The 27,476-nt window shown below is 44.4% G+C and overlaps 1 long non-coding RNA gene across 1 annotated transcript; it reads left to right on the top strand.

Moving 5' to 3' along the window:
• LOC143923535 (uncharacterized) lies at nucleotides 1-27,476 on the top strand. The gene is made up of 3 exons (XR_013261733.1): nucleotides 1-311; nucleotides 8,855-8,931; nucleotides 27,309-27,476. It is a non-coding gene; the product is annotated as an uncharacterized LOC143923535 (long non-coding RNA).

The following is a 27,476-nucleotide window of genomic DNA, read 5'->3' as shown; positions in this document are numbered from 1 at the left end:
CTTCACAGTCAAAACAATCTCTTCCCAACATCAACATGAAAAGGGAAATGAGCAGGTTCCTGGCAAAACATTTGAAAAGACTGGGAGAGGACGGCATAAAACAATTTAAAGACTTTCTTTGTTTCAGTGAACCACCTAAAAAAGAAGACAAAATTCTGACAATCGATGTTAAAGATAAATCTGTGGAGGATATGGTTGACCTCATCATTCACCGCCATCCTGTGGAATATGTGGAAAAAACAATTAAAAAAATTCTTGTATTCATGAAACAAAACAATATAAAAACGTTGATTGAGAATTATTTCAGACAGGTGAGTAAAAACACATACCTACAGTAAAAAACAACTGTTCTCTCTGCTGTAATGCAAATACAGTTCAATTCAACACAGTGTATATTTTGATTGTGGGTGGGCACTGGTTGTATTGCATCTCCATCAGAAACATACTGTAATGCCGCGTACACACGAGCGGATTGTCCATCGGAAAAAAAAACTTGGATGTTTTTTCCGATGGAATTCCGCTCAAGCTTGGCTTGCATACACACAGTCACACAAGAACGCGGTGACGTACAATGCTACGACGAGCCGAGAAAATGAAGTTCAATGCTTCTGAGGATGCGTCAAATTGTTTCTGAGCATGCGTCGGAAATTTTGCAAGTCGGAATTGCATACAGACAAACAGCATTTCCGATTTTCTGTCGGAAAAATAGAGAACCTGCTCTCAATCTTTTGCTGGCGGAAATGCCAGGAGCAGGTCTGATGGAACATACACACGGTCGCATTTTCCGACCAAAAGCTCACACAGGACTTTTGCTGGCAGCTTTTCCGATCGCGTGTACATGACATTAGTGCATAAAAATATAGTGAGCATTTTGCTCCACGTCCACAGAAAATATTTTAGAATACTGTGTGTGTATAGTGTATGTGTAGTCTATACTATATTATGCTGTAAATGGTGCTGCGCTGTTGAAAACTAAGTAATAAACTACAAAAACTATATTGAAATACAAGTACAATTTGGACACCAGCTGGCAACGACCTATCAACGACCTAAAGCTTCTGAAATGCAACAGTGTATTACTCAAAATGAACACAAGATGGCAATGAAAATCCAATGACCATTGTATATACTTCTTAAAGAGGAAGTAAACCCTGATGAGTTTACTTCCTCTTTCATTCCCTGCAAAGGCAAAGCATAATGGACTACTATGCATCGCATAGTAGCCCATTATGTGTCACTTACCTGACACAGGAGCCAGCGAAGTCAACGCTGTCCCCTGTAGTCCGGCGTATCCATCTTCTCAGTGGGGTCTCGCAGCTCCGCCGCTGTCATTCGGTCTTCTCCTGAAAGAGTCCTCCCCTCGGGTTCTTCAGTTGCTGGGCCTCTCCCTTCAGATGAGATGTCACCGGACCACCCTTGGATCAGTAGGCCCCGAAATCCGCTAGGGCCTGCCTGTCCCTGCAGCTGCGTCGCCTGGGGCCAGCCGGCCCCGAGACACAGGATGCATGGTTCCACACCCCAGGCCAGGAGAGCCATGGGGCTGGGTCAGGAGGACCACCAGAACCGAAAACAGACAGAAAATAAAAAGACCCCGCCAACGTAGCGTCGATACCTTAAATATCACCCCCAGAATGCACAGCAGGAAAACACTCCCACTGGGCTGGTTCCCGAGAAAATAGTGCCATTCAATGCACCCAGCTAGACTGCATTTTTACTCTTGCCGGTGGTGACAGCGGCACCTGAGGTCAAGGAGAACCCAGTGCAACCCAGCTGGCCTGGTACTGAGACCATAAATTTGGAGAAATAGTCCCAAAACCCAACTGAGGTTTCAGGCAAATTAACTTTTCAAAAACAATAGCGCCTGCTCGTCAAGAGCCAGCGCTACAAGTGAAATAAAACGTCCAGTGCAAATACACAAAATATGAAGTGACCATATCCACACAGTCTATGAAATCACAAAGTGCTTGAAAGGTATGTAAAGTACAATAATGGTGTTCTAAGAAATCTATAAAAATAAAATGTGATTGTCCCAATCTATATTATGCAAATAAAGCAGGTGTGGTGGGTAGCTCTTCTTTCCATGCAGTGACACCTCTAATGGGGGTAGCCTCTTACCTTACGGCTGTAAGGTAACATCATTTAAATGTAGCAATGGTCTGATTTCCTCTGCGGGTCCTTTCATAGATGTCTGATGCATCCTATCTCCTGGGGGTTCTCCTTGTATAAATCCAGCAAATGGTAGTAGTTGATATACTCCGCTTCCACATACACCCCAGATAGGGTAAAAAAAGAAGGGGACAGAAGGAGAGGAATGCCCATATAGTGTACTATATACATAGTTACATAGTTAGTCAGGTTGAAAAAAGTCCATCCAGTTCAACCAAAAAAAATATAAAATATATATAATAAATATCATACCAACCCATATACCCAATTCTATACCCACAGTTGATCCAGAGGAAGGCAAAAAACCCCAGCAGAGCATGATCCAATTTGCTAAAGCAGGGGAAAAAATTCCTTCCTGATCCCCCGAGAGGCAATCGGATTTTCCCCAGATCAACTTCACCTATAAATTTTAGTACCCATTATATTACGTACACTTAGGAAATAATCCAGGCCTTTCTTAAAAAAATCCACTGAGCTGGCCAGAACCACCTCTGTAGGGAGTCTATTCCACGTTTTCACAGCTCTTACTGTGAAGAAACCTTTCCGTATTTGGAGATGAAATCTCTTCTCCTCTAGACGTAAAGAGTGCCCCCTTGTCCTCTTTGTTTATTGTAAAGTGAATAACTCGACACCAAGTTCCCTATATGGACCCCTTATATATTTGTACATGTTGATCAAATCCCCCCTTAATCTCCTCTTATCAAGAGTGAATAAATTCAGTTCCTCTAATCTTTCCTCATAGCTGAGTTCCTCCATGCCTCTTATCAGTTTGGTTGCCCTTCTCTGCACTTTCTCCAGTTCCCCGATATCCTTTTTGAGAACTGGTGCCCAAAACTGAACGGCATATTCCAGATGAGGTCTTACTAATGATTTGTACAGGGGGGCAAAATGATATCTCTCTCTCTGGAGTCCATACCTCTCTTAATACAGGAAAGGACTTTGCTCGCTTTGGAAACCGCAGCTTGGCATTGCATGTTATTATTGAGTTTATGATCTACCAAAACCCCCAGATCCCTCCCCACTATGGATTCCCCCAGTTGTACTCCCCCTAGCATGTATGATGCATGCATATTCTTAGCCCCCAAGTGCAGAACTTTACATTTATCAATATTAAACCTCATCTGCCACATAGTCGCCCCATTAGACAGAGCATTGAGGTTGGCTTGTAAATTGGTGACATCCTGTAAGGACGTTATTCCACTGCATAGCTTGGTGTCATCTGCAAAGACGGAAATGTTACTTTTGATTCCAGACCCAATATCATTTATAAAGATATTAAAAAGTAAGGGTCCCAGCACTGAACCTTGGGGTACACCACTGATAACCTAACAATCATTAACCACTACTCTCTGAATTCTGTCTTTTAGCCAATTTTCTATCCATTTACAAACTGATATTTCCAAACCTGTAGACTTTACCTTACACATGAGCCGTGTGTGCGGAACTGTATCGAATGCTTTTGCAAAATCCAAATATATCACGTCCACCACCACCCCTCTGTCCAACGTTTTACTTACCACCTCATAAAAAGAAATCAGGTTTGTCTGACAACTTCTGTCTTTCATGAATCCATGCTGTCTGTTACTCAAAATACTTTTTCCTGCAAGAACTCGTCTATGTGGTCTTTTATGAATCCCTCCAGTATCTTCCCAACTATAGAAGTTAAACTAACGGGTCTATAATTACTTGGTAAAGACTTTGTTCCCTTTTTAAATATAGGCACCACATTGGCCCTGCGCCAATCCAGTGGTACTATTCCTGTCATTAATGAGTCCCTAAAAATTAGATACAATGGCTTTGAATTGACAGAGCTCAATTCTTTTAGGATCCATGGGTGGATGCCATCAGGTCCAGGTGCTTTATCCACCTTTATTCTGTCCAAATATTTCTGGACCATATCACTTATGAGCCATTGTGGATTAGGGGCTGCGTCACTATCACCACCATTATGGACATGAGCTCCCCCATGCTCCTTTGTATACACAGAGCTGAAGAAAGTATTTAATAAGTTAGCCTTCTCTTTGTCCCCAGTCACCCACTCCAGATTATTTTGCAAAGGGCCTACATGCTCAGACTTAACCTTTTTACTATTAATATATTTGAAGAATTTTTTGGGGTTTGTCCTACTGTCTTTTGCAATCTGTCTTTCATTTTGAATTTTTGCATCCTTGATTTCCTTTTTACATATTCTGTTATTCTTTGTAACATTTAAATGACACTAGCGTTCCTTCATTTTTATATTTTTTGAAAGCTCTTTTTTTATAGTTTATAGCTTTTTTAAGTTTGGCTGTGAGCCACATCGGCTTTATTTTTAACCTTTTAAACTTATTGCCCATACTGTATTATGCTGTAAAAGGTTTTATTTCATAAAAACACAGTAAAGGTAACACTTGCATCTGTTTGTAGTAAAGCAAGTAAAAACTCCATGAGTGCCGAGCTCGTCACCAGTGTCCCTTCCGATTGTGCCTGTCAGTCAATCCTGATGCGTATTGTCACGGGTCACATGACTTCATCAGAGGATAAAGGCAAAAACGTGAGGTGTCATTAAATAGGATAGTGGTGACAGATTAGTGCTGCGGCCATTTTGTTGAGGACGGTATGGCAAAAAAAGGTGGCGGACATTTTTAATAAGTCATCCATTGAGTAAATAGGAAGGCTACTAGAAAATTGTCGCCACCTTTATTTGCCATGCAGTCCTTAACATTAATTACTAGTGCTGCAAAGTCCAACAACACTATTTGGTAATAGTGTATAAAAGTGTTCAATTTGTGAAATATTCAACTCGCTGTGTCTCCTTTTCTGGAGTATGAATTTCACCATTAGGTGTAGCCTTCACCCGTGATATTCTGCATAAAACATTCTACTGGTATTTATAACCCAAATCCCAGGGCTGCAAGGGCTTGCTGTATCTTTCTCCAGTGCTCCACCAGCTAGTGAAAATATAAGTGTGTTATAGGTCTAGGAACACCTGTTCCCCAGTGTCAGGGGTAGTTAGATGTGTAGATTCCCTAAGGATGGTCACTGTTCAGTATCTCCTCTCTCCTTATCCAGTTAATCTCATGGATATCCCTGTGGTAATCTCTAGACAGAGCTCATAATCACAGAAAAACCATCATAGTGTAGTATGTAAAACCTCCAAAGATTTTATTAAAACTATGTATTACACTCACATTAAAAACACCTGTAAAATAGCATTACAATGTAGGATCCCGCAAAAACTGATTAAAGACTTTCCGTTACTCCTTGTAGCTCATCCGTGACATCACCTCACTCTTCCCATGGGTATCATCTTTTTTTCAGCCGGTGATGAACTTTTTTGTAAAAGCGATCCTAGTGGGTAATTATCAGATAGATCGCTTTTACAGGAGGCGGATGGAGGCCCCCCTCCTGCCGTCTTCTGACACTTTTCCGTGCTCTTCTGGCCCACTGGGGAGTCCAGGACTGCAGCCAGAAGATCCACTGGCTGTACATAGATATGATCGAGGACCAGAATGTCCCTGATCATCTCTATGGTCTAAGAAACCAGAAGCAACGAGTATTTTGCTACTTCCCATTTCGCTGGATGTAAACATAGTTAATAGTTACATAGTTAATCTGGTTAAAAAAAGACACTTCCCTCCAGTTATATATATTGTGTGTGTGTGTGGCAAGGTCTCCAGCCTCCTTCAGTCTAATGAGAACATCCAGGGCCAGAGATAGCTGACATCCTTCTGTATATGGTGGGTTGTGAGGGATAGTGGGTGCCAGACAAGAGATGTAAGAGATGTTTATTTCTCTTACAAAATTTTATGGGGGAAAGAGAGTTAGGGCCAGGACACCCTTAAGTAGTTGCAAGTTTAATTAGCAGACTCTGAGACTTAAGAAGACAGCCGTACAGGGAAAGGCCTCCTCCAGTAAGAAGCCATATCTGCACATCTCCTATGGCATCAGTCTTTAACAGTTTCTAACACAAAGCGTAACAGTTCCTTCACTTTGTCTACAACTTCTTATAGTTCTTCAGCACACTGAGATCCTGGTCCCTCACTAGACCCACTGATTCACTGCCACTAAATCCCTTGAGCTCCTGCAATCTTCATGGTGGTATCTTCCTCAAGCATCACCCCTGCTTTTCTGTGCTGGTTCCCTAGCTTGGCACTCCTGATACTTCTCAAGCTTCACCCCACTGGCCTGTTTGGTCCCTGGCTTGACACACAAGGCTTGATCACCGCCTGAAGTTTCCTGATTCTCCACCGTGCCGTTCGGTGAGAATACTGCTCCGGTACTTGCTTCAGTTACTCATGGTTGTCCCTTGTAATAAGGTGGATGGTCTATTAGCAGCGACAGCTACCCCCCTACCTACGACCACATCAGGTTCTCCGACTGGCAGAACCTTAAACTCTGGTTGGACTCCAAGCCACAATCCCAACCCTATGCTGCTCTCTTGCTTCTGGATAGGCCCTCAGACAGGCTAGCAGCCAGATGCCCTCGGGATAGGCCCAATCTCCAGCCTAGCAGCCCGGGGCAATATGACACACATCCGGGTGGCACAGAACATAGATCACCTGACTCCACCCGAATAGGTAGGCTCTCCCAGCAGGCCAAGGGATTTAAGAAAACCCCCGCCCATTGGCTGAGATACTCAATACACCCATAACCTGACCTTGGGTTGCCCTTCTCATATTTAGTACCACCAAGTACCCGGCCACCTAGTGGTAGAAGAGAATAGTGCAACAAGGCCAAACGTAGGGAGAAATCAACAGATCTCTAACAATCAACCAGGATAACTACCCGTGGCAAGTACATTTGTGAGAAGCAACCCTGCCTAAACTCCAGGGTGATATATCTATAAACACACACAAACAGAAAACCTCCATATGCACTACCTCAGTGTTTCTCAACTTTTTTTTCAGGCAAGGCATCCTTTAAAATGATGCACAATCTCGAGGCACCCCAATCTAAAATGTAAAAAACAAAACTAATAGCAACATCCACACACTTAGGACATCCAAAGTTAGAAGTGATTTATTTTTCCAAAGCAAGCACACGTTTGCACACTGGTACTGACTAGTATTCCAATGTTTCTCTTCTCACTCAGTTTCTCTCCCTTACTCAGCTAATGTGACCCCGGTGCTGATGGAGAGGGGCAGGGTTGGGGGCAGAGAAAGGATGCTGTGCAGGTGCCAGACATCCTTCTTATCAACTGATGATGTCATTGGTTGTTAGGATGTACAATGAAAACCTGTGGCTTTGTGTAACAAAAAGGCAGCCTGGATTTACCAGGTGGCTTCTGTACAATTTTTGGGCAATTTTTAGGCATTTTCTAAGGCACCCCTGTAGATACCTGAAGGCAGCCTGGATGAAAAAGGCTGCTCTGTCCTATACCCACAGTTGATACAGAGAAATGCCAAAAAAAAAAACAGAAAAGCATGATCCAATTTTCTTCAACAGGGGGAAAAAAATAAATCCTGATCTAACTTTTTCCTGATCCCTGGATCAATTTTGCCTATAAATATTAGTATCTCGTTATATTATGTACATTTAGGATACAATCCAGGCCTTTTTTAAAACAAACTACGAACTGGACAGAACCACCTCTGGAGGGAATCCATTCTACATAGTTACAGCTCTTACTGTGAAGAAGCCTTTCCGTATTTGGAGATTAAATCTCTTTTCCTCCAGACGTAAAGAGTGCCCCCTTGTACTCTGTGATGACCTTAAGGTGAATAACTCTACACCAAGTTCACTATATGGACCCCTTATGTATTTATAGATGTTGATCATATCCCCCCTTAATTGCCTATTCTCAATAGAGGATAAATTCAGTTCCTGTTGAGGGAGTCACACTAAGCCCATGAGATGGATTTGCCATAAAAAGCGCGTTTGACTCTTTTATCCACGAGAGTCATATGGGTTTGGTAAGCAGATAAGCATGTTTTCTCTGGTAGTGGTGCACAGAGATTGGCTTTAACAATAAGAAGACGTTTTTTGCATCTTGTATAACAGACTTTTTTTTTTCCTTTTTTATACTGCTATTTTATCACTTTGTATAATTTGTGTCTAATTTCTCAAATATTAGTGTAGAACTTAGTATTTATTTAAAGAACTACTTTCATGTTAAATGCTTAAAACCATCAAATAACATAAAACATTTCTGTACTTTTCTGTACTATGTTATTAACTTTTTTTTTTTAATTGCTAGTTTTTCATCTTCTTTTAAATGCCTAAACACTAAGAAAATTAAAATAAAATAAACATTCACAAGCCATTTCAAGCATGTTGTGGAGTCACAAATCAGCTTAAACAAACTGAATTTTTCTTCCTTTTGACTCCTTTTGACTTCAGTGCGTTTTTGCTAAATGGTGGTGTTCCAATGCAACGATAAAACTGATGCCACTATTTTTGCAAAGTGAAATCAGACAGTTTTGCTCATCCCTAACTATACAGAAAATCAACAATCTGAAAATTCTAACATAGTCAAAGCTTTGCAAGCTTTGTGGTCTGATCATCAAAAAATTTCAGCCTAGATTCACATCATTTTACATAGGATTCAATTTGGAAAATGTGTGAATCTAAGGCAAAATCTTTGATAGACTTTGTGCTATTATTTGTGATCTTTTATAGATTTCAGTGATATGTGTTATCTTTTCATTGGCCTAGAATGTTTCATGTTACTTTTTAAAACTGTGGTCTGCTGAACTTGTCTTAACAGCTACATCAACAACAAATTTAAAAGAAGAAAGTCAGTGTTTAGAAAAATCTGAGATGAGTGAAGTTACTTTTATAAAGGTGAGTCGTTAATATGAGCCCTTTAAAGATCATAGACTGATTACACTTTTTTTTACAGTCCATATCACTATAGTTAAAAGCCCTGTAAAGATAGTATTATTCAGTATATGAATTCCTTACTTAATTTTACATGTCTTGGTTTATATTTTCCTCCAAATTATCAGAGAGATCAAACTTTCTGAAGAGAATGTTATGTAACTCTTTTGCAGCCACTGAGCTAACGCTTAAATAAGTAGTAGAATGGAACAGCTTGCAGCTGGCTCAATTGGCCATAAAGAGGGTATGAGGGTCTGGGCACTGCCCTGGGGGACATGTATCAATGTAAAAACATTTTTTAAAAAGATCATTTTTATAGGAGCAGTGATTTTAATGATGCTTAAAGTGCAACAATAAAAATGAAAAATGTATTTAATTATAGTGCCTGGGGGTACCCTTACTCTTTCTGTAAAGTGGTGCATCTGTACCATGTAAAGAACCTGCTGCAGCAAAACTGACATTTCTAAAGAAAAAAACAATGAATAAAATGACAACTAAATTGCCGGCAATGCAATACTATTATATGAATGAAATTAGGGATCCTGGCGCTACCTCAAAACATTTTTTATAAATAAAGGGTACGCCCTTGTCACATGGGGTGATCTGAGATCTGTCAACTATAGTAGTCCTATATCCCGTAAGTGATAGGGGAAAATTCCTAATGTAAACAACAAGAAGAAACAAGAGAAAAGGACCCCAGACTATATAGTCCAGACCACTGAGAAAATTCTCAATGCTTAGGTATATAGTAACGGACACAGGGTATGGTACAGCCACCCCCCTGCTTTCTATATGCACCTACTGGTTATATAAGGGTACTATGTGGTAGGGATAGTCAAAATTGATAAGGTATATCACATCATAAGCACATAATCAGACATAAACAAACGCTAAAGAATTAATTGAAATAAAATAAGAAAAATAGTAAGATAATGATTGACTTATATAGCTTTCTGTCACTTTCCCACTTGTCTAACTGTATACGGTGTGGCAGCACGCAGGTAAAGTCACCTGGTTGTATCCAGGATGGGAAATATGTGTGCCCGGGATTCAGGCTTTATGCAGACTTGTACAACTAGAGGGGAAGAGTTAATGAGCCCAGCTGAAGTAAGTGGGCTCATTAAGACCTCTACAAAAAACCCCAGCATGCTTAGGGAGATGCTCCATCCTGGAACCAGTTTTGTGTGTATAGACTGGGGAGTGTGATATCTGTTCTGTGCGGTGAGTTAACGCCTGTGTGGCAAACGTCTACAACAGAGACAGGGACTGGTGCAGCACAAGGCTGCACTCAGTTGTTAGACAGGGAATCTAAGTGTGTAATTAGAGGTCAAGCTGACCAGGATTTATTTTCATGTTTTTCTTTTGTTTTGGCTGTTATATTTTTTACTGCATGTAGCATGAATAAACCGCACCTTTTGTTTTTTTTCACTTACAACGCTGTCTGCTGTGCCTGATTTTGTGTTGTGAACCCATCCAGGGGGTTACACACACCCGCTGCCGAGCTAACCCCTCACAGTTGGTGGAGAATGCGGGCAGTTTTTTTTAAGGCCAGCATGGCTGAGACAGCTGGCTCTAGCAAATGCAAATCAGCAGCAAGCAAATGCAAATCAGCAGCAAACAAATGCAGCTTTACAAAAGAGCCTTGCAGCCCAGCAGCAGACAAATGCAACTTTGCAGCAGAGTCTGGAAGCTCAGCAACAAGCCCAGCAGCGATCTGAAGCCCGCTTCATAGACCTGTTGCAGAAGCAAGAGCAGAGTTTTCAACAGCAAATAGAGACATTAATACAGCAACGTCCGCAGACCAATGAGGCAAGTGGTTACACTAATACCGCATCCTTTGGTGTGAGCCGTTTACTGACAAAAATGACTGGAGAGGATGATCCGGAGGTGTTTTTGACCACATTTGAAAGGACTGCTGAAAGGGAAAAGTGGCCTAAGGAGCAATGGGCTGGACTGGTGGCCCCTCTGTTAACTGGGGAATCGCAGAAAGCTTATTATGACCTAGAGCCTGACCAAGCAAAAGACTATGTGGTACTAAAAACAGAAATATTGGCACGGCTGGGTGTCACCCTGGCCGTCCGGGCTCAGCGTGTGCATAATTGGACTTTTCAGGTTGGAAAACCTCCCAGGTCTCAAATGTATGATCTCATTCACCTGAGCAGGAAGTGGCTGCAGCCAGAGATTTTGACCGCACCAAACATTGTGGAACGTGTTGTTATGGATCGTTTCCTGAGAGCTCTTCCTACTGCCATCCAAAAATGGGTAAGCCATGGAGATCCAGAAAATGCAGATAAACTTGTGGATCTGGTTGAGAGGTACTTGGCTACAGAGAACCTGACCACCTCTTCCAGGGACTCATGGACTTTACACCCTAAGACCAGATCATTCCCAGTGGCGGGTAAGATGACTCCAAGGGGTGAGGGTGGAGAGAGTGAGAGAGTGGGAGTTCTTCCTAAGGTCTGGCGGGAGCAGCCCGGGAAGCTCAGGCTGCAAGAGGCAGCGAAAAAGATTATTTGCTACCGCTGCCGCCAAGAGGGACATATTGCAGCCAATTGCCCAGTTGTGGATGAGCCTATGCAATGTGACTTTATAAGGGAGAGACGTCAGTCGCTGTTTGCGACAGTTGCATGCACTGCCATTCGGGGACCTGAGAAACATTTATGTAAAATGTGTATTAATGGTAGAAATGTTGATGTGTTGCTGGATTCAGGTAGCCTGGTAACATTGATAAAAGCTGAATTAGCTACTACAAAGTTCTCTGGGAAGAACAAGGTGGCTGTTATTTGTGTGCATGGGGACACCCGAGAGTATCCTGTAACTTCAGTGTTTTTTGAGACCCCCAAAGGTAACCTCTCTCATCAGGTGGGGTTAGTGTCTCACTTACCACATGATGCTATTGTGGGAGGGGATTTTCCAAAATTCTGGGAACTCTGGGATTGTCCTGAGCCCCCCACTGGTGCCCCTATAGACCAGGAAAATGACCAGAATTCCTCTGGGAGTGGTGAGGACTCTCCTGAATTTCCCTTGTCGGTATTCTCGAGAAACTGGGGAGGAGCCAACATCCTCAGATGAAAACATGCCGTCTGTGGAGTTTTCGGATCTTGAGGTTCACAGGGAAAATTTTGCCACAGAACAGTTAAAAGACCCCACCCTAATAAAGGCACGGGAAAATGTGGTGAAAATAGATGGCGAGTTAGTGAACCCAGATAAGACTTGCACTTATCCTTACTTCACTATGGAAAGGGACCTGCTGTATCGAGTGGCTCAAAGGGCAGAAGAAACCATTGAGCAACTTGTAGTGCCCATACCTTACAGGAAGTTTGTGTTAGAATTGGCCCATGGGCACATTCTGGGAGGTCATCTGGGGACCGAGAAAACCAGAGAGTGGGTACTGCAGAGATTCTATTGGCCTGGGGTCATGAAGGAAACAGAAAATTATTGTTCCTCCTGCCCTGTGTGTCAGAAGTCGGCACCTATGCCACATTTCCGTAACCCGCTGGTACCTCTTCCTATCATTGAGGTCCCCTTTGAGAGGATCGCAATGGATTTGGTAGGTCCGATAATGAAGTCTGCTAGGGGGCATCAGTACATTTTGGTTATATTGGACTATGCCACCCGTTATCCAGAAGCAATTCCTCTTCGAAATACCTCGGCCAAAACCATAGCCAAAGAGCTATCTCTTGTTTTTAGCCGCGTGGGTATTTGTAAGGAACTGCTTACGGACCAAGGTACACCCTTTATGTCCAGGGTTATGAAAGAACTATGCAAGTTGTACAAAGTGACACAATTGCGTACATCTGTGTGTCACCCCCAAACAGATGGGTTGGTTGAAAGATTCAACAAAACCCTAAAACAAATGTTAAAGAAGGTCGTGGATAGAGATGGAAAGAGTTGGGACTGTCTAATACCCTATCTGATGTTTGCCATTAGGGAGGTACCCCAATCCTCTACGGGTTTCTCACCCTTTGAGTTGCTCTATGAGAGACACCCAAGAGGGCTGCTGGATATCGCCGAGGAAACTTGGGAAAATGAGAGTTCTCCTCACAGGAGCGTGATTGAGCATGTCACCCTGATGCAAGATAGAATTGCACAGGTAATGCCAATCGTAAAGGAACATTTGACCCAAGAGCAGTTAGCACAGCAGAGAGTGTACAACCGTGGGGCCAAGACCCGTACTTTTTCCCCGGGGGATAGGGTCTTGGTGCTAGTCCCTACGGTTGAAAGCTAATTTCTGGCCAAATGGCAAGGTCCATACGAAGTAATTGAAAAAATTAGTGAGGTGAACTACAGGGTTAGACAGCCAGGAAGGCGAAAGCCGGAGCAGATCTATCACGTCAATCTGCTGAAAGCCTGGAAGGATTGGGAATCCCTAGTCGCAGAGACTTTGTCACAAGTACAGCCTGATTGCTTAGTTCCTGAGGTTGGAATAGCAGACACCTTATCGAAAGCCCAACAACAGGAGGTTAAAGAGTTTGTACTTCGTAACAAAGAGATTTTCTCTGAGCTGCCGGGACAAACATCTGGCGTAGAGCATGACATTATAAGGCTTGTACAGTCCTTATTTTATAAGTACAATAAACCAATATCAAAAAATCTTCAACTCAATGTAGCAGATATCCTAATCCAATGCGCTGGGTGTTAGATAAAATCCACACCATATGTGAAAAGAATTGTTTGCCACAAAGGGATAAATGTGAAAATTTGCAAAATATGTTTGTGGCAAACAATTCTTTTCACATACTTATAAAATAAGGACTGTACAAACCGTATACAGTTAGACAAGTGGGAAAGTGACAGAAAGCTATATAAGTCAATCATTATCTTACTATTTTTCTTATTTTATTTTAATTCATTCTTTATCGTTTGTTTATGTCTGATTATATCCTTATGATGTGATATACCTTATCAATTTTTACTATCCCTACCACATAGTACCCTTATATAACCAGTAGGTGCATATAGAAAGCAGGGGGGTGGCTGTACCATACCCTGTGTCCGTTACTATATACCTAAGCATAGAGAATTTTCTCAGTGGTCTGGACTATATAGTCTGGGGTCCTTTTCTCTTGTTTCTTCTTGTTGTTTACATTAGGAATTTTTCCCCTATCACTTACGGGATATAGGACTACTATAGTTGACAGATGTCAGATCACCCCATGTGACAAGGGCGTACACTTTATTTATAAAAATTTTTTTGAGGTAGCACCACGATCCCTAATTTCATTCATATATTAGTTGCAAGTTCACAGCCTCCTAAGGGGGCTGACAATCAAGGGGACGGCAGCAACTTATTAGACTAATACCACAGAGCGGCTCATTTCCTCTATAAATGCAATACTATTGTCAGCAATAGAAAAATGTTAGAAAAAAATGGCATGGGTTCCCCCCAAAATCCATACCAGACCCTTATCCAAGCATGCAGCCTGGCAGATTAGGAAAATTAGCCCCTCCCCTGAACCATAGGCCACATGCCCTCCACATGGGGGGGTGGGTGCTTTGGGGCAAGGGGGCTCTCCCCTGGCAGGGGGACTCTCCCCCCCCAACTCCACAGCACCTTGTCCCCATGTTGATGAGGACAAGGGCCCAATCCCCACAACCACAGCCCAGGGTCTGTGGGCAGGGGGCTTATTGGAATCTGGAAGCCCCCTTTAACAAGGGGGTTCCCAGATCCTGCCTCCCCCTAAGTGAATGAGTATTGGGTGCATAATACCCCTGCCCATTCACCAAAAAGTGTAAAAATAAATAAAAACAGGAGACAGACAATTCCTTTATTAAAAATAAAAAAACAGTGTCCCCAATGTAAATCCATCGTCAATCACAACGACGCTGCCACAGCCGGACCCAAAAAATAAAAATAAAACGCTCCGCTGTCAACTAAGGCAAACCGCTGAATGCCTGGCTTTCAGTTTGACAGTTCTTATATGGGTAAGGGCAGTACTACCTGGCAATGTCACCTGGTGGCAGCGCCCCCTTGTGACATCACCGCCCCAGCATACACCGGTGGATGAGGTCACAAGAAGCGGTGCCACCAGAGGATGTCGCCAGGTGTCTCTGCCCCTTACCTATATAAGAACTGTCAAATGGCAAGCCAGGTATCCTGCGTTTTGCCTTAGTTGACAGCAGAGTGTTTTCTTTTTCGGGTCTCTGTGTTTTTATTACTTTTTGACACTTTTTTGGGTGAATGGGTAGTGGTACTATGTACTCCATACTCATTCACATGGGGGGGTCAGGATCTGAGGGCTCCCCTGTTAAAGGGGGCTTCCAGATTACGATAAGCCCCCTGCCCACAGGCCCCCACAACCACAACCTTTCCTGGCCTGCCAGGCTGCATGCTCTGATAAGGGTCTGGTACGGATTTTGGGGGGATCCCATGCCATTTTTATTTTACATTTTGGCATGGGGTTCCCTTAAAATCCATACCAGACCCGAAGGGCCTAGTATGAATTAGGGGAGAGCACACCGTTTTTTTTTCTCGCTTTTTTATAGCAGGCAATTTTTAATTTTTAATTTTTTTTAATTTAGCTGTCAGTGGGGAAGCCCATTATCAGCTGATGACTGGTGAACTGCAAATTTGGGCATTCGCTGAACAGGTAAACAGGCGATGTTCAGGCTGAACTTTTGCTCAGCCCGAACCGTTCACCCAACTCTAAAGCCAATTTCACACTGAGGCGCTTCTAAACTGCCAGTAAAAACACTGAGCGCTTTTGAAGAGCTTTTCAGGCGCTTTTGAAGCGCATTTCAATGGAGAGGGGAGTTTTTTCACAGCCCTGCCAGCGAACTGCCCCATTGTGAAAGCGTTCATTGATTTTAATGGAAAGAAGTTTTCGTGAGCGTGAAAGCGCCTGAAAAGCGTGAAAGTGGTCTAATAGCTAGTTGTCAGCTAAGAGTTAGTGGTACAGCATATTAAAAGCATATTAAAAAAAAAAGCATACGTATAACAGGAGACGACAATGGAGCTTAATTTGACAGTAAAAGAACCCATAGCAAAACCGTACTTGGGACAGTACTCTGCTTTAATTTCTACACCATGAATAGGAGTGCAGACATTTTGCATCAAACTTCGGAGACCAGCTCTCACATATCTGATATTCAGTGCATTCCAGCAGATCATCAGTCACTTCTGCAGGCCTCAGAGCAACAGCAAAGGTGGAAGAAGTACAAGCAGAGGTCTTATACTCTCAAAAAGAAGCCAACTTGATGAGGCATAAAGCCAAGTTAGAAGCCAACTCCTTGAGGCAAAAAGCAGAGCTAGAATCTAGTATGCGTGTGCTGGAGACTGAAAGGGTGGCAGCAGCAGCAGCATCAGAAGAAGCTGTGATATACGAAACTACAGTTGGTCCAGAAGGCAATTTGCGCCAAGACCTTGCAAAAATAGCAACCCATGATTCAGTACAAAGGGCTGAGGGATATTCACAGAACCATACTTCAGACCAAGTTATCAAGCCTACCTCCAACATAGATCCACAGTTTCCTGACTTGACATACCAACAGGCCTCTCCAGAGAAACCTGAACTGCTCCCCACTATTCACATTAACTCTAAAAATGCCCCAGTGCCAAGGATACACATTCAAGAAAGCAAAGACTATGCCAATCCTCAGCATCCATCATGTTACCTGGGCGAGACAACTGCTCTAGCAAACAACCTAATTTGGCGAGCATTAGTGAGCACCAGGCTACTGACATTTGATGATTGCACCGAGAACTATTGGGCATGGAAGACATCTTCCCAAGGCATCACCCGAGATCTATAGGAACAATCACATAAAGGGTCCTTTCACACGGGGCGGATCAGTTTTGATCCGCCCCGTGGATATCCGTGTGCTCAGCGGGGATCACTCCGTCGATCACCGCTGAGCAGGGAGATGACAGGTCTGTCTCTGCACACTGTGCAGGGACGGACCTGTCACAGCGCCGCTCTCCCCTATAGGAGATCGGATGACGATGGACCGCAGTGCCCGTCGTCACCCGATCCGATCCGCAAATGGATGGAAAAATAGCTTTTTCCTCCGTTACACTTTTGCGGATCCGGAGCGGGTCGGATGTCAGCGGACATGTCACCGCTGACATCCGACGCTCCATAGACCTCTATGGAGCACCCGTTCAGGTCCGCCTGAAAAACTGACAGGCGGGCCTGAACGGGACGTCAGTGTGAAAGAGGCCAAACTCATCCTGTTGTGAACCAATTGTATCTATCCAATTAAATTGCATGGTGTATGGGGCTTGGTAATACATGCAGGAAAACAGACAAAGGGCAACCACACATGGGGGTGGACTGGGATGAAACAGCCTGCTTACACTAGAAAGCAAAATGATAAAATGTAAACCTCTATCAACGCTACAATGGATAAAAGATACAATGAATAAAATATACAGTGTTAACAAAAACAACAATCCCAGAGGCTAGAACAGATAGTAATTAAAGCGGACATTCAGTAATTTCTTCATCTTTCCATCTATTAAATCTTCTGCCTTTGTTGTTGTTTTAACTCTGGGTAGTAAAACATTTTTTTTTCTGCCAGTAAATACCTTTATACAGCCCACTTCCTGTTTCTTGTCTGGTCATTAGCCTAGGCTTATGACATCATGCACAGCTCTCTCTCTCACTCTTGTGAGAGTTTGCCAGGAAAGGAGGGGGGGGGAGTCATAATAGGGCCAATAAGAGCTGCAGAGCTGGAGGTGTGCCTCTGTGTGTCTGTGTAAATCCAGGAAGGACTCAGTGGAGGGAGATTTCTGCAGCATATTTGGCAAGTACAGAATCACAGTATATATAAAATAATATGTAAAGTGGTTGGAGGGAAGCTTCAGAATGGCAAAGATGTGAGCAGACTGCAGTTCCTCTTTAATTAAAATGCTGCTGACTACAGCTGGCTGAGTAATGCCCTGTACACGCGACCGGTTTTCCCATCGGAATAAACTCTGAAGGTTTTTCCGACGGAATCCAATGGAACAGATGAGCGGTTTTCCCAATAGGAATTTGTTCCGTCGGAAAAATATAGAACATGTCCGTCAGAATTTTCGACGTAAGAAGTCCGATACGGTCAGAATATACGAAGAAAAGCTCCCGTCTGACTTTTTCTGTCGATAATTCCGACCGTGTGTATGAGGCATAAGACTGCCTTCTTGGATGGGCTTGTGAACCCGAACACTGAAAGGGAAGAAGGGAGAGAGAGGGGCCAAGCAGCTGCTCGTGCAGTAAAAATGTTTTATTTGGCTGTATTTGTGCAGCAATTTTTCGATTGTGTTTTTTTGGGAAAAAAAACAGTTTTGTGCTTTAGAAAGAAAAAAAAAACAGTAAAGTTAGCCCAATGTTTTTACATAATGTGAAAGATGAAGTTACGCTGAGTAAATAGATACCTAACATGTCACTTTTCAAAATTGCACACGTTTGTGGAATTGTGCCAAACTTCGCTACTTAGTCGACGCTTACATTTTTTTACTGGTTACATGTTTTGAGTTACAGAGGAGGTCTAGGACCAAAATTATTGCTCTCGCTCTAACGTTCGTGGCGATACCTCACGTGTGTGGTTTGAACACCGTCTTCATATGTGGGCTGGACTTATGTAAAAAAAAAAGCATTCACTTTTGCGTGTGAGCTCACGGGGACAGGGGCGCTTTAAAATTATTATTTTTTATTGTTAATTTTGCTTTATTTGTTTTAGCTTGACACTTTTTTGTCCCTCAAAAAAATTTTTGATCACTTTTCTTTCTATTACAAGGAATGTAAACATCCCTTGTAATAGGAATATGGCATGACAGGTGCTCTTTACAGTGAGAAATGGGGGTCAATAAGATCCCACATCTCACCTCTAGGCTGGGAAGCTTGGAATAAAAAAATTTAAAAAAGATCACCGCTTCCCAGCCGAAGCAGCCCCGTTTTTTTGAATACTGAGGCTGGGTGTGACATAACATCGTGCCCGACCTCCGAACGATCATAGAGACTCTAATATGAACATCCGGGGCTGGAAGATCCTGTCTCTGACTCACCGATCATATCGGTGATTTGGTAGAAGCACCGGAGGGAGGGGGGGGGGGTCGTTCCCTCTCACCTCCTGTAAGGATAATCAAGCGGCGGAACAGCCGCTATGATCATTCTTATGGTGCACAGATTTGCCGCCTCTAAAAGATGATATCTGAATGATGCTTGTAGCTACAGGCGTCATTCAGATATCCCCACTCAAAACCGAGGACTTCATTAGGCGTACGGCAGGCAGGAAGCTGTTAAACAGGTACTTAGGGTTGCAAGCTCTTCTAAGGCAGGCCAGAAGAGTCTGTAGACATTTCAGGCAGTCATACACAGCCAGTGTTGTGTTGGCTGAAATTCCGCAGGAATTCCATCTGCCTGTAAACTGCCTGATTTGTGACATGGAGCTCAACTTTAGCAATGCTGCAGCTGCTGCCCATGCAGCAGAGGGCCATCAACAAGTACCTATGTGAGTATGGCACAAGGACAGGCTCAGGGGAGCTCAGGTTTTTTTTACCATGCCATTGGCTGATGATAAAGAATGCATGCACTGTACTGTTACCATTTTAGGAGGTGACAAGGATGGTGAGCCGTGACAATGCATACATCAGTGACACTATCCCTCTTGCGTTCCTGCTGGAGCACACTCTGCAATTTAATTATGGATAGGGGACTCGAGGCAGAGCGGCAGGAGGAAGAAGAGAACTTCCTTTCCTCTCAAGGCCAGCTTTACAGACATCATTCTTGCAACGCCACAGGACACACAATAGCAGAGGAGAGGGTGGAGGGGGATCCTGGCAGTTTTGGAGGCATTGAAGCAGAGGATGAAATACATCAAATCTTAAGAGATGGTTTTCAATCCCTAGAAACCTTAGGAGTGGTATGTGGCTGGAAGGAGGCAGTTCCAGATAGTGTAACCCTCAGTGACCCAGAGGACTCTTCTCATGCCTCAACAAGCTTGCGGTACATGGGTTCCCTTATTCATCAAAGCCTGCAAAAGGATCTGAGAATTCGTGCCATTAAGGAGAAGGATCATTATTGGTTGGCAACCTTCCTTGACCACCTTTTGAGGGGAAAGTCACCTTTTAAGGGGAAAGTCATAGAACTCATCCTGCCCTTGCAGAGGGAGCACAGGATGAAATATCTTGAGGGCACTTTAAGGAGGAGCTTATGTAACACCTTTTCAGACTTTGGTAGGTTAAGGTCTCTTGGAAAAGGTGTTTTTGAGGCTTCTGTTGTCTATGTGATGCATTTAAATATTTTTTTAGTCCTCGGCACCCAGGGCGGTCAGCTTCCACATCCCATCGGCAGCATCTGCATCCACTGGATTACTGGGTCATGAGAATAGACCACTGGCCAGAACTTGCCCAGTGTGCAAGTGAGCTGCTGGGCTGCCCTGCATCCAGTGTGCTTTCCGAATGGGCATTCAGTGTTGCTGGAGGTTTAGTGACAAATAAGAGTGTGTCTGTCTACAGAGTCAGTTGACTGGCTGACATTTGTCAAAATTAATCAGTCTTGGATTAGCAGCAGCTATCAAGCCCCTGATGCCAAAATTAGCTGCACACCGATGTACCTGAAGCCCATTTATTGAAAACTCCATACAAATAATGACACACACCACAGTTGCAGAGCCGGAACAGAGGTGGACTAGTTTTACGCAGCTACACTGTGCTTAACCACTTCAGCCCCAGAAGAATTTACCCCCTTCCTGACCAGAGCACTTTTTGCAATTCGGCCCTGCGTCACTTTAACTGACAATTGCGCGGTCGTGCGACATGGCTCCAAAAACAAAATTGACGTCCTTTTTTCCCCACAAATAGAACTTTCTTTTGGTGGTATTTGATCACCTCTGCGTTTTTTATTTTTTGCGCTATAAACAAAAAAAGAGCGACAATTTTGAAAAAAACGCATTATTTTTTACTTTTTGCTATAATAAATATCCCCAAAAAATATATAATTTTTTTTCCTCAGTTTAGGCCGATACATATTCTTCTATATTTTTTTGGTAAAAAAAATCGCAATAAGCGATTATTGATTGGTTTGCGCAAAAGTTAAAGCGTGCACAAAATAGGGGATAGTTTTATGGCATTTTTATTAATATATATATATATATATATATATATATATATATATATATATATATATATATATTTTTTTTTTTTTAAATGGCAGCGATCAGCGATTTTTATCATGACTGTGACATTATGGCGGACACATCGGACATTTTTGACACATTTTTGGGACCATTGTCATTTATACAGCAATCAGTGCTATACAAATGCACTTATTCCTGTGTAAATGACACTGGCAGTGAAGGGGTTAACCACTAGGTGGCAGTGTAGGGGTTAAGTGTGTCCTAGGGGCGTGTTTCTAACTGTGGGGGGCATGGCTGTGTGTAACACGTCACTGATCTTGGCTCCGATAACACGAGGCAGAGATCAGTGACAATGTCACTAGACAGAACAGGGAGATGCTTCTTTACATTAGCATCTCCCCATTCTTCCTCTTTGTGAGACGATCGCGGGTATTCCCACGGCGATCGAGTCCGCGGGACCTGCGACCAGACTCACGGAGCTCCAGGCCGGCGTGTGCGCCCACCGTCTGCCTCTTAGGCCGGGTTCACACTATTGCGATGCGGGAACGCCGCGAATCCGCAGCGTTTTCCCGCATCGCTCACCTCCCGCCGGCAGTTATGTTAATGACACCCCCAGATCCGTCGGCATATCGCAGTGCGATCTGCCGACTCGCACAGGAATCGGATCGCATGGTGTGAACCCCCATGCGATCCGATTCCGTTGCGGACCCAAAAAAGGGTCCCGTGCGAGTTCGCTGCGGGACCGCTGCGAGTTCAGCCATACTATCTGTATGGCTGAACTCGCAGCGCTACGGAGATCGGATGTGATTTGCTGTGCGAATCACATCCGGTTCTCCCCCCGCAGCGGTGTGAACCCAGCCTTAAAGGGCAACGTACAGGTACGTGATTCTGCCTCTACATGCCCTTCTGCCCCAGTATAAATGTGCGAGGCGGTCGGGAAGCGGTTAGTCATCACTGATGATCAAGCACAGTGTAGCTGTGTGAAACTAGTCCACCTCTGTTCCGGCTCTGCAACCATGGTGTGTGTCATTATTTGTATGGAAATTTTAATAAATGGACTTCAAGTACGTCAGTGTGTAGCCAATTTCTTCCTTCAATCAGTCCTCCACGGCAGATTTCTATCCAAAGTCTGTGAAAGAGACACCAAACTTTATCTAAAAAAAAATTGTTAATCTTGGAGTGTACTGTAATTTGGCTTCTTCACATAAGGCTTGCTCACTGTGGTGCAAAATTTTGTTATTTCCATCCAAATTCTGCCAAAAGAGACACCAGAAAGTATCCAAAAAAATCTTTAGTCTTATTCCGAGTGCACTAAATTGTTACCTCATCATACAGACTAGCTCCCCAAGCCGTTGTTTACAAAATAACGTAAGCTTGCAGGGAAAATCAATTTAAATGTCTTTTTTTATATATAAAGTCAGTTTTGCTGCAGCAGGTTTTATACATGGTCCAGATGTGACACTTTACAGGCAAACTAAGGGGGCTCCTCTGTCACTATCTTTAAAGGAATTTTTAATTTTTTTGTTTCACTTTAAGCATCATTAAAATCACTACTCCTTTAAAAACAATCTTTTTGACACAAATGTTCCCCAGGGCAGTACCCAGGCCCCATGCCCTTTTTATGGCCAATAACTTGCACATAAGCCTTCAAAATGAGCACTTTTGATTTTGCAAGTTAATAGGGTTCGTGGTTTGGGTACAAACTTTTGTGATGTTCGAGAGTTCTAGAGTGAACGGAACTGGGGGGGGATTCAGTCCAACTTTAATACAGAGTTAAATGTTACAATATACAGTAGTAGTATATATTTATACTGGGGAGAGTGTTGTACTGTCTATTTTTTATTATTGTGTTGATTAAAGTGGTTGTAAACCCTTACAAACCACTTTGACCTACAGGTAAGCCTAGATTAAGGCTTACCTGTAGGTCCAAGAAATATCTCCTAAACCTATATGGTTTAGGAGATATTTGCCCGAAAACAGGCACCGCTATCTACGGCGCATGCGCCGTAGACAGGGGCACGCAGGCGCACTGAGCGCGGCATTCTCAACGACGGAGCTTCCGCGCGTGTCGGCTTCCGTGCGCATGCACGGGAGTGACGTCATCGCGGCTTCGCCGAATGACAGCGGCGGAGCTACGAGACCCCACGAGAAGATGGATGCGGCGGCCTACAGGGGACAGCGGCGACTTCGCTGGCTCCTGTGTCAGGTAAGTGACACATAATGGACTACTATGCGATGTATAGTAGTCCATTATGCTTTGCCTTTGCAGGGAATGAAAGAGGAAGTAAACTCATCAGGGTTTACTTCCTCTTTAAGGAGCCATCTATTAGGATCATTCACACCATGGCATTTCCAGTTTGCAGGCATTCTCACAGCGATTCTGCTTGTTATTTGGAAATTCCACAAATCACTGGATGCCCTTGTGATCCCTGTTACTTTGAATGGCACCAAATCGGCGCAATCTTCCCGCGATTGTCGTCCAAGGAATCACAGTAAAATCGTGGTAAAATCGCTCAAACAGAATCGAGGGATGCCCGACACCGAAAATAATTTATTAAGTTATAACTTAACATATAATTTATAAGTTATTGTACTTCTTTTGGGCGTCGGGCGTCCCATGATTCTGTTTGCATGGTTTTACTGCGATTTTACGGCGATTCCTTGGGCAAAATCCCGCCACAGTTTTGTGTCATTCAAAGTAACAGGGATAGCAAAGGGCGTCCCATGATTTGTGGCCTTGTTGAATCGCATGCAGAATTGAGGCGATTCTGCCCGCAAAACGGAGCACCATGGTGTAAATGGAGCCTTAGTTCTCTGCAATTGCAGACTAATTATTTTTCAAAAAAGAAAAAGGAAGTGTGAAGTGTTTTTTGTTTGTTAATAACGTTTCACCCTCCTATCTGTTCAGAGCCATCTTAGCTTTCAGAAGCCCACCAGGGAAACTCTTTTGATAAATATATGCTTTTTTATAGAAAAATTCCATTTTGGAATGAAACACAAAACGCTGCTTCTGTCAGGCCGCGTACACACGGGCGGACTGTTCGCCCAACCTTGTCCGCTGAACAGTGTTTGGGCGGACAGTCCGCCCGTGTGTGGGCTTTCAGCGGACAGTTTCAGCGGACAGTTGGACGGACAAAGTCTTTCGGAAATTCCGAAAAACTGTCCGCTGAAACTGTGTTTGAGCGAACAGTCCGCCCGTGTGTAGGCTACTTTCGAAATGAGCAAACTGTTCCCGCTCGGAAAGTCCGCCCATTTCGAGCGCGTGTACAGGTAGGCGGGGCCCGCGAAGGAGACGTCGCGGGCTCCGCCGCCTGGAATGGGCTTAAAGGGGAACCCCAACGCAGAAAAAAATCGGCGTGGGGGTTCCCCCAAAGTCCACACCAGACCCTTGTCCGAGCACGCTACCCGGCCGGCCAGGAAAGGGGGGTGAGCGAGCGCGCCCCCCCTCCTGAGCCGTACCAGGCCGCGTGCCCTCAACATGGGGGGTGCCTTGGGGAAGGGGGGGCCGCGCGGCCCCCCCACCCCAAAGCACCTTGTCCCCATGTTGATGAGGACAAGGGCCTCTTCCCGACAACCCTGGCCGTTGGTTGTCGGGGTCTGCGGGCGGGGGGCTTATCGGAATCCGGGAGCCCCCTTTAAGAAGGGGGCCCCCGGATACCGGCCCCCCACCCTATGTGAATGAGTATGGGGTACAATGTACCCCTACCCATTCACCTGTGAAATAAAGTACAAAAAAAAACACAACACAGGGAAAAAATATTTTATTGCACAGCTCCGGGGGTCTTCCGTCTTCGGGGGTCTTCTCGCCGGACTCCTCCGCTATCTGTGTGTAGCTCTTTTGCTAGCGGAGGAGTCCGGCTTTCTTCCTCCCCGCCGCCGGCCTCTTCTCCCGACTTCGGGGGTCTTGTCCCCCTCTTCGGTTCTTCTGCCGGGCCACCGCGCCTTCTTGTAGCTCTTTTACAGGCGGTGGCCCGGTCTTCTGTCGCCGCCGCCGCCGCCGCCTTCCGTTCTTGTTCTTCTTCTTGTTCTTCTTCTTCTTCTCCTGGAGATGTTGACTCGACGAGCTCTCCGGCCGGAATGCCAGGGACACGCTCCGCTGCCACTTATATAGTGACAATGGGGCGGTGTCACATGGTATATGTCACATGGGTTGGTCACATGGTGACCCCGCCCCCTTACGATGTCATAGTCCCCATGTGACATCAACCCATGTGACCAACCCATGTGACATATACCATGTGACACCGCCCCATTGTCACTATATAAGTGACCGCACAGCGCGGCTCTGGCATTCCGGCCGGAGAGCTCGTCGAGTCAACATCTCCAGGAGAAGAAGAAGAAGAACAAGAAGAACAAGAACGGAAGGCGGCGGCGGCGGCGGCGACGGCGGCGACGACAGCGGCGACAGAAGACCGGGCCACCGCCTGTAAAAGAGCTACAAGAAGGCGCGGTGGCCCGGCAGAAGAACCGAAGAGGGGGACAAGACCCCCGAAGTCAGGAGAAGAGGCCGGCGGCGGGGAGGAAGAAAGCCGGACTCCTCCGCTAGCAAAAGAGCTACACACAGATAGCGGAGGAGTCCGGCGAGAAGACCCCCGAAGACGGAAGACCCCCGGAGCTGTGCAATAAAATATTTTTTCCCTGTGTTGTGTTTTTTTTTGTACTTTATTTCACAGGTGAATGGGTAGGGGTACATTGTACCCCATACTCATTCACATAGGGTGGGGGGCCGGTATCCGGGGGCCCCCTTCTTAAAGGGGGCTCCCGGATTCCGATAAGCCCCCCGCCCGCAGACCCCGACAACCAACGGCCAGGGTTGTCGGGAAGAGGCCCTTGTCCTCATCAACATGGGGACAAGGTGCTTTGGGGTGGGGGGGCCGCGCGGCCCCCCCTTCCCCAAGGCAACCCCCCATGTTGAGGGCACGCGGCCTGGTACGGCTCAGGAGGGGGGGCGCGCTCGCTCGCCCCCCTTTCCTGGCCGGCCGGGTAGCGTGCTCGGACAAGGGTCTGGTGTGGACTTTGGGGGAACCCCCACGCCGATTTTTTTCGGCGTTGGGGTTCCCCTTTAAGCCCATTCCAGGCGGCGGAGCCCGCGACGTCTCCTTCGCGGGCCCCCGCCTACCTGTACACGCGCTCGAAATGGGCGGATTTGCCTCCTTACGTGGGCGAGTCCGTTCATTTCAAAAGTTGAGCGAACTGTTTGGCAAACAGTTCGCTGAAACAGTCCGCTCGTGTGTGGGCAAGTCCGCTCATGCAAATTTTGAGCGGACTGTTTGCCGAAACTGTTTGACGAACAAGGTTGGGCAAACAGTCCGTGCGTGTGTACGCGGCCTCAGTTTTGTTAGCTATCTGTCAGCTAAGAGTTAGGGGGACAACATACATGTTATGGTAATGCAATGCAAGCACACTCACCATTCTCACGTACCAGCAGGCACACATTTTGGTGAGCATAATACATACATGTTGGTGTGCCTTGAGCATATGTGCTGCAGTGCATTGAATGCATTGCAGTGCTTTATTTTTTTTGCTTTTTTGAAAACATTCTTGAAAATTACATTTGTTCAACTCTATGCCATATATTTAACGCAGTGCAATGCATTAAAATGTAAGCCTGGATCATTTTATTGCAATGCACATCAACCCAGCACACACACACACAGGCATTAACACAAAGCATATGTGTTAAAACAACTTCCAATTGTTTTTAGCATTATTTACAGTTTATATACACAGTTAAAATTTTCTATTATTATTTTATTTTTATTTTTTTAACCACTTCAGCCCCGGAAGATTTGGCGTGCATGCCCCTAGTGGCCAAAAAAGGAAGGGACGCAACATATTGGCGATTCGTGCAGCCGAACCATGTTGCCACAGCACAACTGCGGCGGCCGGTCGGCAATCGGTTAAATGAATGCTGTGGTAGTTATTTTTCATTCAGTGAATGAATAAGGTGGATGGTGGGTGGAGAAACACACAGCGGCACCAAATTCAGATAGAGGCGGGAGCTGATGGAGAGCAGAACCCCACAATTCTGTAAGAAAGCGTGGTTTGAAGGTGGGGGCTGTGGACTCTGACAATGTTTCATGTTACACTATAAATATTTAGGTAGACGAAAAACATGGTCAGAAAGGTGGATTTAGCTTTTAAAGCTTCTGTGAGATTTTAGTAATTGGGGTTCAAAAATTCAACTGCTTTTAATAAAGCTTCTATACCTTTTTGGTGCTTTAATGTTGGTAAACTGTTCTATGTATTTACAGTCTTTATCTAAAAATGTTTTCTAATTTCAGGACATCACCTACATCACATACGCCTCTATATTCTTTATGGATAAAATCACCTTCTGTATTATAATCTCTGAAATATTTTGAATCACAACCTGAAAGGATATAATATTATTTTAAAGACATATAAGATTTTAATGAAATATGTAATGATTTTAATGAAATATACATGAT

Source organism: Lithobates pipiens, unplaced genomic scaffold (genome assembly GCF_037356315.1).
Source record: "Lithobates pipiens isolate NorthernLeopardFrog02 unplaced genomic scaffold, aLitPip1_a1.2 Scaffold_22, whole genome shotgun sequence".
NCBI classification, from domain to species: Eukaryota; Metazoa; Chordata; class Amphibia; order Anura; family Ranidae; genus Lithobates; species Lithobates pipiens.
This window is presented reverse-complemented; position numbering and strand designations above follow the sequence as displayed.